Raw genomic sequence first — 16,659 nt, forward strand, 5'->3', positions numbered from 1 at the left:
ATATGTATGTGTATATATATATATATATATATATATATATAACACATCTAATTTAGTATTGATATTGAAATAACTTTACTTTGAACTGTTGAAATAAATTGTTTTTTTTTTATTGTAAACTATACCCACGAGTGTGTGTTGTCTTTGGGGTGAGTACTAGAATCTGGTCTAGAAAAAAACCTACACCAATCTCCACTGAACTTAGACATTAGACTGTAAACTGTCCCTGCGCAAGCATAGGCCCCTTCCCCTGTCGTGCAGGTTACAGAAAGTTGGCGAGCCAGCCAGGAGATTGGTTAATTAGCCTTTCAGGCCATATACTACCCCACTGACCACACCTCTCTATAAAATACTTGATTATATATTTTTTTATTTTTGAAAATAACACAGTCAATATGGATCTTTGCAATCAGTATAAAGTCCATGGACAAAACTGCTTATTAGTTGAAGGTGTCAATGAAATGAGCTCTGCCGAAACGATAATAAGCTTCTTCGAACAACATGGGAAGATCTCAACCTGCATCAGAGTTGCGGATGAGCCCAACCAACCTAATGGTAGGGTATTAATAGAATTTGAGTGTGAAAAGTCAATCACCAGGATAACCCCAGATACCCTTGGCCTTATACCTAGCCCTGTTGATCCAACTACTCTATGGAATGTCAGAACAATTAGACAAATATGTCAAGAGGAAATAGGCAAAGACTTAGCCCAGCAATATCTCGAAGAACTCAGCGCTATTGGTGGTAGTGCCATGTCAGGCTATGCCTCCATCTTAGAAAATGAACTGAGACGCATTCGGTCTACAGCATCACAGAAAACTGACAACATGTCTTTACCGGATCACAGCCCTATGCAGGACACTCAGCCTAACATTGATGTTGAGCACATGCCTAGCATGACCCAGGAATGTAACAGATGGCCATCTATATCTGACATTCACCGTGCTCCAACCACACACTCATCCGTGCGTAATTCAATGAGCCTTGAAGGAGACATCATTAGTCCCCCGAGTATCCAGAACATAGTAGTAGAACATGTTATTAAGAATGAGTCAACACAAGCATACAGTAGCCCAAGTAAAATTCGAACCTTCTCAGGTAGGCTTCCAAAGCCAAATGGGGAAGTAGATTATGAAGCTTGGAGAACTCAAGTTGAGCTGCTTCTAAGTGACACCTATGTCACCGATTCACAAAAAATCAGAAAGGTTCTAGAGAGTTTGGTTGGTCCAGCTTCTGACATGGTGAAACCACTTGGTGTCAATGCAAACCCTGTTGCGTACGTAAACCACATCGAATCAGCCTTTGGAGTCGTAGAAGATGGAGAAGAGCTTTTTGCTGCATTCTTGAGTGCAAACCAGAATTCTGGAGAGAAGCCATCTGATTATTTATTCAGACTTCAGACCCTCCTCACTAAAGTCATCTCTAGAGGGGGAGCTTCACTTGTAGATTCAGAAAAACACTTAATAAGACAGTTCTGCAGAGGATGCTGGGACCACTCGTTGATTTTAGGTCTTCAGCTTGAACAGAAAAAAAATAGCCCACCCTCATTTCCTGAATTGCTTCATCAGCTTAGGACAGAAGAAGGCCGTCGTTCAGCTAAACTAGATAGGATGAAGAAACATCTAGGGAGCTCAAAAGCTTCAGTGCATGCCCACACTGTTTATGGAATCGAAGCCCCAGCCGAAAACAAAAATGAAGACACACAGAAACTCCACGATGAGGTAGCTGAGTTAAAGAAACAAATTGCAACCCTGTCCATCAAGGAAGAACCACAGCCAAACAGAACTCAGATTGAAACCAGCTGTATGGTCGCGAATGCCTCCACACCTCGAATTTACACGCCTCGTTTTCCCAAGCCATGGTTCTGCTTTAAATGTGGTGGAGATGGTCACATTGCTGCCCACTGTGTGAGTGCCCCCAACCCCGTTCTTGTCCATCAAAAGAACACCGAGCTGAGACAAAAACGTGAAGCTCACAGGAATACGCATACCTTCACCTCCATGCCTTTAAACTAGTAGCAGCTCCTGTTTCGGGACGTTCAGGAGCTAAGTACCAGCATAAGAGTCCCAAACCCATTAATGATATTATGAATAGAACCCAGACAAGAAAAAATAGATACAGACAAAGATACCGAAATAGCCAATCCCTTCCCTGTGAACTTGTAGGGCCACGCTGCACTGCATCTGTCTCCATTGAAGGAATAGAATGTGAATCAATCCTTGACACCGGTTCCCAAGTAACAACCATTTCAGAGACATTCTACTTGAACCACTTATCGTTCCTCCCCATCCAGCCCATTCAGACTCTTTTCCAGATAGAAGGTGCAGGTGGTCAACATGTTCCTTACCAGGGTTATATCCAAGCCCTCATCTCCTTCCCCAGCAGCATCACTGGCGTAGCTGAACAGGTCTCTTCATTAGTTCTCATTGTGCCAAATTGCCATTTTAACACTCAGATTCCTCTATTGATTGGAACCAATGTCCTTGACAGATTATATGAAGGTGGCATAGAAAAGCATGGAAGAGAATTCTTACAAAGGCCCAATATCAATAGTGACTGTATCTTGCTGTTCCAGCATGTTGCCCTAAGTCATCAGGAAGAGATTTCCGCCAATCATGTTAAGTTGCATGGCCGCCATCCTGTCACCATTCCACCAGGAAGAAAAGTGTCTGTCTTTGGAGATGTCAGAGTGAAGAAACATTTCCCACGTTCTCTTTTCGTGGTCGAATCCCCTGAAACCGTTTCCTTACCTGGTGGAGTGTTCGTTGAAAATTCCTTGATAGAAACTCCACTTCGATCTTTAAACAAGATTCCTGTCATTCTCAGAAATGTGACTGATCGTAGTGTCACACTGCATCCAAGGCAGGTGATAGCTGAAATGATGGTAGCACAGTATGTGATGCCGTCTGAATCCCAAAATATGACTGTGCCTGACATCCCTCAGTCTCAGAGTAACACCACCAACTTTGATTTGGAAGATTCCCCCATCCCAGAAGAGTGGAAAAAACGGATCACACACCAGCTGAACAGCATGCCAGAGGTGTTTGCTGTTGATGACTTGTCTCATGGTCATACGACTGCAGTAAAACATCGCATCCGACTCCAGGATGAGGCCCCTTTTAGAGAGCGACCCAGACCCATTCATCCCTCTGACAGAGAAGCTGTCAAACAACATCTAAGAGAGCTGCTAGACGCTGGAATTATTCGCGAGTCAGAGTCTCCATTTGCTTCCCCCATAGTCGTTGTCAAGAAGAAGAATGGTGCAATAAGACTCTGCATAGATTTCAGGAAGCTGAACACGAGAACGATCAAAGATGCCTATGCTCTCCCCAACATCGAAGACACCTTCTCTGCTCTTAGTGGAGCCAAATGGTTTTCTGTCATGGATCTGAAGTCAGGGTACTATCAAGTAGAAGTTGCAGAGGAAGATAAGCACAAGACCGCTTTTGTCTGCCCTCTAGGCTTCTATGAGTTTAATCGTATGCCCCAAGGTGTGACAAATGCACCAAGCACCTTTCAGAGACTGATGGAGAAATGTGTTGGAGACGTGCATCTCAATGAAGTACTAGTATTTCTGGATGACCTGATTGTCTTCTCTGACACACTAGAAGAGCACGAGGCCAGATTGATGAAAGTGTTGAACCGGCTCAAAGACTATGGCCTAAAGTTGTCCCCTGAAAAATGCCATTTTTTCCAGACTTCTGTTAAATACCTTGGCCATGTTGTAGATGCCAATGGAGTCCACACAGATCCAAGCAAAGTCTCTGCTTTGAGAGAATGGCCTCAACCCACCAACAGAAAAGAGCTCAAATGCTTCCTAGGATTTGCTGGATATTACCGACGTTTTGTGGAAGGGTACTCTAAAATAGCAAAGCCATTGAATGCTCTAACTGCTGGCTATGTTGCTCCAAGGAAAAGAGGGAAGATTTACAAGAAGGACAGGGTCAAGACTTCCATCAATCCCACCTTACCTTTTGGAAATGAGTGGACTGAAGAGTGTGACGTTGCTTTTAGAACTCTCATAGATAAACTGACTTCGGCCCCTGTTCTTGCCTTCGCCAATCCCAATCTTCCTTACGTCCTGCATACTGATGCCAGCCGCGATGGTCTCGGTGCTGCGCTCTATCAGGAACACAATGGGAAGCTGAAGGTTGTAGCTTATGCCAGCAGAGGACTATCCAGAAGTGAACAAAACTATCCTGCCCACAAGCAAGAGTACCTCGCCTTGAAATGGGCCATCTGTGAGAAATTCCATGATTACCTCTATGGAACAGAATTTCAGGTTTTAACAGACAATAACCCCCTAACTTATGTGTTGACCACAGCAAAGCTTGATGCAGCAGGACATCGCTGGTTAGCCGCTCTATCAACCTACAGATTCCCCATAAAGTATAGGGCTGGGATCAGCAATCAAGACGCCGATGGGTTGTCCAGAAGACCTCAGAGTCCGTCAGAAGAAGATGAGGAGTTCAAGCAGGAGAAAGCGAGGATAGAAGAGCTGAAGCAAAGGGTTTTGGATGGAGAAAGCAAAACTGTTTCTGGTGACATGCTGTCTGCTTTATGTCAACGCCACTCTGTGACCACTTTGGCTGACTATTTGCAGCCAGAACTCCCCATTCTTGCTGAATCCTTAGCTTTAGATGCTTCTGCCATCCCTGATGACTTTGTGTTCTCTGGACAAGGCACCCTCCCTGGAATGACTCACAATGACTGGTATCAGTCTCAAAGACAGGATCCATCTATCAGACGTGTGATCAGTTTCATTCAAGGAAACCGAAAACCCACTTTTCAAGAGATGTCCTCTGAACTGTCAGAAGTCAAGCTGCTCCTTAGAGAATGGAATAGACTAGAGCTTATAGATGGAGTACTGTTCAGGAAATGTCTTGATCGTGGGAATCAGATCTATCAGCTGGTGCTGCCTAGTAGCCACAGAGAAAGAGCATTGCAAGGCCTTCATGATGAAGTCGGTCATCTTGGCGCTCAGCGTGTCCTTCCTCTTGTTCGTTCCAGATTTTTCTGGCCAAAGATGTTTCAGTCTGTTGAACAGAAGTGTAGGACTTGTGAAAGATGCGTGAGGCGGAAAGCCAATTCCCAGCATGCTGCTCATATGGAGAATATACAGACCAGTTATCCCCTTGAACTGGTGTGTATGGATTACCTCTGTATTGAGCCTGATAGTAAGGACACTAGAAACATCCTCGTCATCACGGATCACTTCACCAAGTTTGCCGTTGCCATCCCCACGAAAGACCAAAAGGCGAATACGGTTGCCAAAACACTGTGGGAAAACTTCATTGTACAGTATGGTTTTCCAAGTCGCCTTCTCAGTGACCAGGGGAGAGATTTTGAATCCCACACCATCAAGGAGTTGTGCTGTCTGATTGGAACCGAAAAGATCAGAACCACGCCATACCATCCCCATGGAAACCCTGTCGAGAGATTTAACAGGACCCTTCTCAGCATGCTCGGGACACTAGAAGACAAGGATAAATATCATTGGAGGGACTTTGTCAAACCGCTAGTCCATGCATACAATTGCACGAAAAATGACACCACAGGCTACTCTCCATATGAATTGTTGTTTGGTAGACAGCCAAGACTACCCATTGATCTGGTTCTAGGCCTTACACCAGACCAAATTGGATTCAAGTCGCATTCAGAGTATGTTAAACATCTTCGACAGCGCCTCCAAGACAGCTATGCACTTGCTTCTGAAAGCTCTAAGAAGATGGGAGAGAAGAATAAAGCCAGGTTTGATAAAAAGATCAGAGCCGCAGAACTTGTTACCGGAGATAGAGTCCTGGTGAAGAATGTCAATTTAAGAGGAAAACATAAACTTGCGGACAGATGGGAAAAGGAAGTCCAGACTGTGGTGAAGAGGATGGGAGATGGCCCAGTGTATGTCGTCAAGCAAGAACAGGGTGAAGGTCCACACCGTACCCTTCACAGAGACCTTCTTCTGCCCTGCGGCTTTCTACCTGTTACAGATAAAGTCTCAGAACCTGACACAAACTTACCAACAAGGAGGCTGAGACGCAGGGAAACAGTCTCGCAGCAGACCAGGCACGACAATATTGTTGACCCAGATATGCCCAGCAGTGACGAGGATGAGGATTGCTATCCACAGATCGCCACAAGGTTTCCCCAAAGCATTAGGACAACCACACAGGCCACCCCTCTAGCACGTGCCACGGAACTGTTGAACCCAGTCGGGTTGAATCCAAGTCCGTCGGAGTTCTCCCAATCTGATAGTCCACTCCTTAGTGAAGTACCCCATACCCCTGAGTCTGTTCACAATCAGTTACTTGAAAAGAAACCAATTGGGCGTGAGACAGAAGTAGTCACAGATGAATTCTCTCAACCTGTTCGAAGACACTTACCTGAGGGAGACCCCGCATCATCCACTACTGTTGTACCTCAATTTGGACCTATTGAAGGACGTTCACCTGAAAACAACCCACTTGAACCCGAGAGTGCACCGCCCACTGGTGTGACAGGCCAGGCTGACCTGTCTGACGGAAACCCGTCTGAGAGCGAACCGATCAGAAGATCTATCAGAGAAAGACATCCCCCTGAGAGACTCTGTTATGGTGTACTAGGAAGACCTTTAGTCCTAGCCATGGCCTCATTTTTCGAAAGTTTGGGCAGAAATGTCCCTGATTCTTCTAGAGTGCCCTCTGCAAGACCATACAGTGTTTAGACGCATGCAGAGACTGATGCGGTTTAGAGGGGGAGAATGTAACCCACATGATTACATGTACCCTGTGACGTATGTAAGTTCCACGAGTAGCCTCTAGGAGGCACACGAGCTACAGAGTTTAAACCATGCAAACAACCGTCGACAATAGAGAAGAGAAATACGGATATTTAGAAATACGGACAACTTTGACTATGGATACCTGAATTATTGATATTTGAACTACGGATATTTGAGCTACAGGACATTTGAACTACGACAAAAAAGATCCCTCCCACGAAGCTTCCTTGACAGATGATCTCCCGTTGAAGGAAGAAGGAAGACTCTTTTCTCTTGTGTTTTGTACGCTGCTGGAATCCTGACTGGTTTTTTTTGTACCCTGAACAACCCCCCTTGCTACACCGTTTGGAACCCTTGGATACCCCCTTTGGATTGCCCCCATCATCGCCCTGGATTTGGATTCATCATCATCGCCTCTACATTAACTTGCCCCTGTGATTGTGGTAGGATCTGGACATTGCACCTTGCACAGATTGGAAGACTGAATCATTCCCCCTTTTCTTTTCTTTATTATTTCTTTGAGTGCACTCATACTTTATTTTGGATTATTTTCTTTAATTTGTTAGTGTAGAATATGGCTGCATAAGTAATATATTAGAAGGGTATAAAATAGAATATAGATAGACAATAAATAGAATATTAGGAGGAACTTTTAAAAAGTATAATAGAGTAAAATATATATATATATAACACATCTAATTTAGTATTGATATTGAAATAACTTTACTTTGAACTGATGAAATAAATTGTTTTTTTTATTGTAAACTATACCCACGAGTGTGTGTGTTGTCTTTGGGGTGAGTACTAGAATCTGGTCTAGAAAAAAACCTACACCAATCTCCACTGAACTTAGACATTAGACTGTAAACTGTCCCTGCGCAAGCATAGGCCCATTCCCCTGTCGTGCAGGTTACACAGGCATTGTTGGGCCTTTTTTACAGGGCCTGGCTGTTTAATGTCCAGGAAAGTTCCTCGCTGATGTGGACTCCAAGGAATTTAAAGCTGGAAACACGCTCCACTTCCACCCCATTGATGTGTATGGGGGAGTGGCTGCAGCTTCTAGACCTCCTGAAGTCCACAATCAGCTCCTTCGTCTTCTGCACATTGAGGACAAGATTGTTGGTAGTACACCATGATGTTGAGGTGCCGATTCTCGTCCCTGTAGGCCGTCTCGTCATTGTTGGTGATATGGCCAATGACTGTGGTGTCATCTGCAAACTTAACTATAACATTTGAAGGGTGAGTTGGCAGGCAGTCGTGGGTAAAGAGGAAGAAAAGCAAGGGGCTCAGAACACAATCTTGAGGGGCACCTGTGCTGAGGGTCAGGATGGAAGAGGTGTGGTCACCTAACCTAACAGACTTAGGTCTGTTGGTCAGGAAGTCCAGGGTCCAGTTGCAGAGAGAGGGCGTGAGGCAAAGAGAGAGGAGTTTGGTGGTTAGTTTGGCGGGGATGATAGTGTTGAAGGCAGAGTTATAATCTATAAACAGCATCTGGATGTATGTGTTGTTAAGTTCAAGGTGGGTCAGAGCAAAGCGCAGGGCAGTGGCAATGGCATCCTCAGTAGACCTTTTGGGACGGTAGGTGAACTGATGTGGGTCGAATGTGGGGGATAATGTTTTTGATGTGAGCCAGAACCAGTCTCTCAAAGCACTTCATGGCAATGGGGGTGAGTGCTATGGGTCGGTAGTCATTCAGACATGTGGATGGTGGTTTCTTGGGGACAGGAATGATAGAGGTGGTCTTAAAGCATGCCGGGACTATGGATTGGGACAGTGAGAGGTTAAATATAGTTGTGAAGACCTCCTCCAGCTGGTCGGTACATTCTCAGAGGACCCGACTCGGTATGCCGTCCAGTCCGGCAGCCTTCCATGTGTTCACTCTGCGCAGTGATTCTCTGACCTCTGCGACTGATAGAGTGAGCACCTGGTTTTCTGGGTGGCTGGGGATTTTTGTGACTGGGTCAGTATTAGTTTTTATTTTTATTTAGTCTCTCATGTTAGCTTTAGAGTACAGTTTAGTTTTAGTTGGTTTTGTGAGTGCATGAGAAGTTTTATTTTTAGTTTTTAGTTTTAGTGTTGGTTTTTCAGGTATTATGGGGTCATAATACCTGAAATACCAATCCATAATACCTGAAACACCATAATACCTAATACCAATCAAGGCTTTGTGATTTTCAGAAGCTGAGAAAAGTAGAAAGAAAGAATGCATAACATCAAATATGATTTACAAAACCATTGTTTATTAAAGACCCCATATTGTGCAAAGCCATTTTATTCTTGTACACCATGAACCATTAACATGCTCGACCCACAGCAGAGCTCAGTAATTAGCACCTGGAGTGAACTCAAAGACGAAACTTTAAATAGCCCACGATAAGAGACAGAATGAAGTTGCACCACACCAAAACAGTTTTAAAAGATGTGAAGCTCTGGGAACAAGGTAAAGCCTTTTTAAGTCACGTTTTCTTAGGATGAGCTTCATGGCAAAGATCCCACAAACGTGGGCGTCCGGGAAGCGTGGCGGTCTATTCCGTTGCCTACCAACACGGGGATTGCCAGTTCGAATCCCTGTTACCTCCAGCTTGGTCGGGCGTCCCTACAGACACAATTGGCTGGATGTGGGTATGTGTCCTGGTCACTGCACTAGCGCCTCCTCTGGTCAGTCGGGGCGCCTGTGGGGGTAACTGGGGAGAATAGCGTGATCCTCCCACGCTCTGCGTCCCCTGGTGAAACACCTCACTGTCAGGTGAAAAGAAGCGGCTGGCGACTGCACATGTATCGGAGGAGGCATGTGGTAGTCTGCAGCCCTCCCCAGATCGGCAGAGGGGGTGGAGCAGCGACCGGGACGGCATGGAAGAGTGGGGTTATTGACCGAGTACAACTGGGGAGGAAAAAAGAGGGGAAATCCACAAAAAAAAAATCCCACAAATGTTACCGTTGCTCTTGTGAGAGCAATTCCTATTTCAATATTTGCTTACTTTTAATTTTTGGCCGTATATAACCTCTCCCATATTTAACTTCTGAACAGAATAACAGTTCATATCAATCCTATTCTAAGACGCAACCAAAACAGCTTTCGCAAAAGCAGATCGATTACTACACCTCAGATCCTGGCTCTGAGAAGAATTATCGAAGAGTTTTAGAATATCCATGAGAAAAGCAACCATTATTTTTGTCGATTTTTTTCAACGCAGTGTAAACCGGAAAGTAATGCTGTACATTCTTCTAAACTATGGAATTCCATTCAGAAATCATTCATGCAATTGCCATTATGTATGAAAATGCTTCCAGCTACGTGCAAACTGCAGATGGTCCAACAAAAGAATTCCAGACTACTGTTGGAATATTGCAAGGGGACACTCTTGCATCTTACCTCTTTGTTGTAGTCATCAATTACATCCTGTGACAAACAGCTGATACAAAGAAGAGCAGCGGCCTGGATGTTCAGCCAAGTAAGACGGTCAGAAACCGAAGCAAATTTCTCACAGACCTCGACTATGCTGATGACATAGCTCTAACAGCATCACTTCTTCAAGGAGCCCAAGAGCTATTAACCTGTCTTGAAAAAGCTTCAGTTGGGGTTGGTCTCAGTATTAATTCCAAAAAGACTCAGTACATGTCAATAAATGAGGACACAATGCACCAACCAATCATGTCCAATAATGGAACACCGCTCAGCGAGGTCACTGACCCCAAATATCTTGGATCTTTTGTTGCCGACAAAGATTTTATGTCAAGGCAAGGACAAGCCTGGAATGCCTGTAATAAATTATATCATATATGGAAGTCTGACATCTCTGGCAAGACAAAACTAGCATTCTTCAGAGCACGTGTTGAAAGTATCCAACTTTATGGGTCGGAGACATGGACCATGAAAAAAGATCTTCAGGCAAGACTTGACGGAACATACACACGCCTCCTTATGAGAGTTAAGAACATCTCCTGGCGGGAGCACAAAACCAAAGCTGAAATCTACGGTGATACACCACCTATCTCAACCACGGTTGCACATAGGAGAGCACGTTCTGCAGGACATTGCTATAGAGCAAAAGATCAGATTATATCCGACGTTATCCGTATGCGTCTCCCATGTCCTAACAGAGGAAGGTGACCTTTCAGTTACATAGACTGTATTTCAAGGGACACTCAAATAAATGTTCAAGACCTATCAAATCAAATGGGAAACAGAGAATACTGGCATGATATTGTGACGGCATATTCGGCTGCGGTCGAAGGATGATGATGATGATGACGATGTTTAACTTTAGTCTATATTGTTTAGATAGATGCTTAAATGGGTGGCACAGTGGCCCAGTGGTTAGCGCTGTCTCACAGCAAGAAGGTTCTGGGTTCGAACCCCAGGGTTGTCCAACCTTGGGGGCCATCCCAGGTCATCCTCTGTGTGGCGTTTGCATGTTCTTCCCGTGTCTGCAGTGGGTTTTCTCTGGGTACTCCGGTTTCTCCCACCATCAAAAGAAAAATGCATGTTAGGGTTAAAACTCCTGTCTGTGCTCCTGACCAAGGCATGGCAAGAAGAAGTGGAGTTGGTCCCCGGGTGCAGCATGAAGGCGGCAGCCCACTGCTCCTAGCTACACAGATCACAGCCAAGATGGGTTAATTTGCAGTAACTGAATTTCCCCAAGGGGATTAATCTTAAAATCCATGTGTAACAGAACAAAGGTAGTGTTATAAAGTGTCTTCTCCATGTGAACAAATTAAGGCCTGTTGTTAACTGTTGTTTGACAGCAGAGGAATGTATGAGAAACTCACTGAATGTAGCAAGTCTGTACACAGTAATTGGAGAAATGGCCCTGGTGGGATGTGAGCTGGAAGACATGCGATAAGGAGGAGAAGAACAGAACTGCCCGATAAGAGAGACTGTACTGTACTGATCGGGGCACACTTGTGTCTCGACTTGTGCGTCTGTTCATGAACACATTGTAGCGACCGGGGGAGGCGGTCACTCCGACTGTTGGTTCTGGCCATTTAGTCCATGGGCCAGAGCCCAAAATGTCCTATTTCGGTAAACTCAAGGTGGCAAAACTTACTTATAATTTTTGAAAGGATCCATGTCTGTAGATGATATTTTGGTATGATAACCATTCCTGAGTGGCAGCTGTATCACAGTTATCAGCTCATGAAGTTAACCACCCCCTAAAGTAAATTGCATTTTAGACGCTGGTGCATATCCTGGTTTAGCCTCATGGTCAGGACATTTTTCAATGTTCTATAATATTGTCTTTGGTATCATTTTAAAGGGGACCTTCTTAGCTTTCATTCAAGCCCTGTTGTGGATATTTCTCACAAATATAGAGGTCACTTGAGCTCTTCAACCCGTCAATAACACACATCTTTCTGCAATGTTCGCCTAAACTATATACTTTCTTTTAGCCCTGTGGCATCTAGGAATATCATGGACACAAAACACAAAAACTGGAATACTCACAGGACTGTAAAGATTCAGGAAATGTATAATATACCCATACTATTTCATTGTGTGAGGTGATTGTGAACCTTAAATTAGAAGGGCATTATTACTAAGAAACTAACTAGACCAAAGCCAGTTAGTCCATGGGTCAGACCAGATATCGATATCACCCAAGGTGACACAACTTCACTGGTGCCATTTTATTTGGTACACTAACAGAAGTAAAATACTACATGATAACCTTTCCAAATGAGCAGCTATTTCATTTTTCTTTCAGGAAACCTGTTTCTGTGCCTCTCACGATTGTGTATTTGCCCAGATTTTTACAAATATAGCATTTCAACACCCCTGGTACTGATTAGCCTAGCTTAAACTCTGGGACAGTTCTTAGTTGGCCAACAACCAAGAATAACCAGTACTGTGTACTTCCATTCATTGTGCTAAGCTAGGCTAACGTGCAGCCAGATAGCTTTCTACTAAACACATATAGAGGAAACTGGTATCTATCTTCTTGTCTCACTCTGGAGAAGATTGTAAGCTAATTTCCCATAATGTTAGCATGTTCTTTTAATGTATATGTTAATATGATTAGCTAAAGTGGCTACGAGGAACTTTCATCTTGTGTTGATTTTAGCGGCCTCGTGTGGACAAAATACAGCTGTTGCATAGCAACTAGGTAATGTATCCATTTGTGGCTATGTAAGATAAATAATGGTAATGTGACGCTGGTGAAGCAAAGTAAACTTTGTTTTAGTAGTGTTCATACACCTAAGTTACATGTATTTGTTTGTATGTGGCAGGTGAAAACTGACTGAATATGGCCACTGGTGAACAAGCAAGTTTTTACCCAATACCAAAGCGCCCACGGGTGGAGTGCATTATCCACTGTTCTGATGATACAGATAAGCTGGTTTCACTACAAAGTGTCGACTCATGGAGAACTCTGCTCAGGGCAGCTCAGATACGAAATCATGCACCAGTTTTGAAACTGGCAAAAGACATTCCTGAGGGACAGATTCCAGCAATCTACTACCACAGAAAGTGTCGCAGTATCTTCACTATGAAGCAAATTCTTGATGGCCTCCTTGCAAAAGAAAAGAAAAGTTGTGTCTCTGCTGAAGAGAAACAATCTAAGAGAGTAGCTCGACATGCTCCAAGTACATCTAGGACTTATGATGCAGAGTGCGTATTTTGTCAGAAAAACAGCAAATATTCCAAGAGACAGAATACGAGAGAAGTACTGGTGCAGTGTCGAGAACTGCGAGCTGATGCAAAGATCAGGAGTGCAGCCACAAAGAAAAGGGACAGCAGAATCCTTGCCATTGTGAGTAGAGACCTTGTAGCAGCTGAAGGGCACTACCACAGGTCATGCTATAGACTTTACACCAAAGAAGAGGTTTCCAAAGGAGAGGTTGCCAGCAATGAAGATGATGATGCTGCAGCCCAGTATGAAGCTGCTGTGAATAAGGCATACAATGAGCTGTTCCTCTTCATCAGGATGGAGCTTTTTGGCAATCCTCAAGTGATGACAATGACTGATCTCTCTTCTAGACTGCTAGCTTCAATGAACTCCCAAGGCACTGCCCAAGTCAAGGAATCAACCAAGAAGCACATAAGGCGAAACCTGGAGATTGAGTTTGCTGGAGCCTTGCAGATATTCCCTGATGAGAAAGGAAAATTCCTCCTCTATCCCGATAACTTGTCCATGAGGGAACTTGCCAAAGAAAATCACTCTCTCAAAAGGGAGCTGCAGACCCTGAAAAGTGTCAGTGCACAAGATGTTATAGCCAAAGCAGCCATCAAATTGAGAGCAGACATTAAAAATCAAGATGTTCCTCAAACCTGGCCGCCTGAAGTCAAACCAGAAGCAGAATGTCCTACCATTCCAGAGTCGCTCATTATCTTCCTGTACTCTCTACTCACAGGCTCAAATGATCCTGATCATGCATCCCAGAGAGTGCAGTGCCTTCTGCAGTCATTTGGCCATGACATAGTATATGCAGTGACATGTGGAAATACCAAGCCTTCCAAGCACATTGTTCTGCCATTCAGTGTCAAATCGTTGACAGGAAATGTAGAGTTGATAAACATCCTCAACCGACTTGGTCACAGTGTGTCCTATTCACAGATGGAAGAGATCAACACTGCCCTGTGTCTCCAGAAACTCTCATCATCAGGGAGTGGCATTGCCCTTCCAGCTAACATCCATCCTGGCATATTCACAACTTTAGCCTGGGACAATATCGACCGTCTTGAAGAAACTGTCAGTGGTGAGGGAACATCTCACAGAGTCAATGGGATTGCTGTGCAAGCAAAGCCAGTCAACCCACTTCCTGTCCAACCCATGCCCACTGTTCCCAAAACAAAGAAGAGAAGCATTGATGGACCCCCACCAATGTTACCAACTTACAATGCTGGACAACGGGTAGGGCCACCACAAAGCAAAAAGTCAGATGCCGATACTGCAGCCAATACTAAGCTTGCCAGAGAGAAAAACCTTCTTTGGGTCCTAGCACGCATGTCACAACAAGAAGAACAGTCAGTCAGCAGCTGGACAGGCTTCAACATCCTGACTCGAGGAGAGATGACGGTCATCCCCGACAATATAGGCTATCTGCCTACCATCAATGCTCCAGCGACACAAATGTCTACTGTCAACGAGGTGCTTAACCAGTCACTGAGCATCATGCAGTGCTTAGGCCTGAGGAAGATTGTCTGTGTCTTTGACCAAGCCCTGTATGCGAAGGCTGTCGAGATCACATGGAAACACCATGACAAGTTCCATGATATCATCGTTAGGCTTGGGGTATTCCACACCATCTGCACACTGCTGGCAATAATAGGAAAGCGTTTCCAAGATGCTGGACTCAAAGACCTCTGCATTGAGTCTGGCATGATTGCAGAAGGCTCAATTGCTGGTGTTATGGATGGCCGCAAGTACAACAGGGCAGTGCGACTACACAAGCTCCTGTATGAGGCTCTCATGCGACTGACCTTGAATGGTTTCCTGTCCTGGTTGGAAGAAACTCACAGGAATGACATGGTTCACCTGAATGAGACACTGAAGACCATTGACAGCCTTGGGAAAGAAGTCTCACAACATGCTTTGAAGGAGGTCCTCGAGAACAGCTCTTGTACACGCATCATGGATCTATTTGAAGTCTACCGTGAGTTCCTTAGAGGTGGAAACGGCAGCCTCTCGAACTTCTGGATGTCCTATTTGGACATGGTTGAAATCTTGTTGGGGCTCATCCGAGCATCCAGAGAGGGAGACTGGATGCTACACTTGGCTAGCATTCGAGCAATGATCCCATGGTGCTTTGCTTATGACAGGATGAATTATGCACGCTACCTCCCCTACTACTACGCCCAGATGTCTGAGCTGCCCATCACACACCCAGATGTGTACACAGAATTCATGGAAGAAGGCTTCTCAGTCCAACTGGGCTCCACCAATCCCTTTGGCCGAATCCCTGTTGACCAAGCTATAGAAGAAACGGTGAACAAAGACACCCAAACAGCTGGAGGGACAAAGGGATTCAGCTTGAAGCCAGGAGCCAGAAGCCAGGAGCTGTGACCAAATATTATCTCACAGCTGAGTATAGAAGCATGTACCTCAGACATCTGAGAGACCTGACAGGTCAAGGCAGGTGCAAATGGTCTCATCCAGATCTACAGAGTCCAAGGATCAAGAGAGATGAAGCAGATGTCCAGTCTCTCATGGACCTTATGGAGAATAACTGGCTCAATCCTATGTCCCCTGATGAGATTGATTTGGTTAGCCTCTCCACTGGCAACATGGCTCCACCTGATGTGACCATAGATCTCTTGAGAGCTCTTGAGAAAGGAGAAGAGGCCTACCAAGCATTCCAGCAAACAAGGTTAGATGCAGACCCACCACCTGTGAAATTCCACGACAAGATGACCAAGCAAAGTCTGAAAACATTCTCCAATGTCAGCACAAAACAAGCTCATGGAAAGAAAGCACAGGATGTGGTTCTGAAGGCAGATAGAAACCTTTTCAGTCACGTGATCCTGGTGGCTGAAAGCAGGAAGGTGAATCTGAAGGATGTCCTTGCCTACCCATTGGGCCCACTACCATGGGCACTGGCAAATGCTGATGGGTCCTTACGAAAAACAAACAAGGCCGCACTTGCCAGAGAGCTTGAAAAGAATGTATCTCCTGCAGAAGACATCCCAATCCCATCTACTTCCATCATTGATGGGATGAGCCTGGTCCAAAAAATGAATGGCAACAACAAAACCTTTGCACAGGTGGCAGAGTCAACCTTGACCCAGGTCCTCCATGAGGGAGCACAGAGTGGGAGGATTGATGTTGTTTTTGATGTCTATCACCAGACTTCGATCAAAGATGCTGAACGACTGAACCGCGGTGGAGACATCACTCTCCAGTACAAGAATCTTGCAGGGGGACACCACGTCCGGCAGTGGAGAAAATTTCTGTGCAGTTCCT

Source organism: Lampris incognitus, chromosome 2 (assembly GCF_029633865.1).
Source record: "Lampris incognitus isolate fLamInc1 chromosome 2, fLamInc1.hap2, whole genome shotgun sequence".
NCBI lineage: Eukaryota > Metazoa > Chordata > Actinopteri > Lampriformes > Lampridae > Lampris > Lampris incognitus.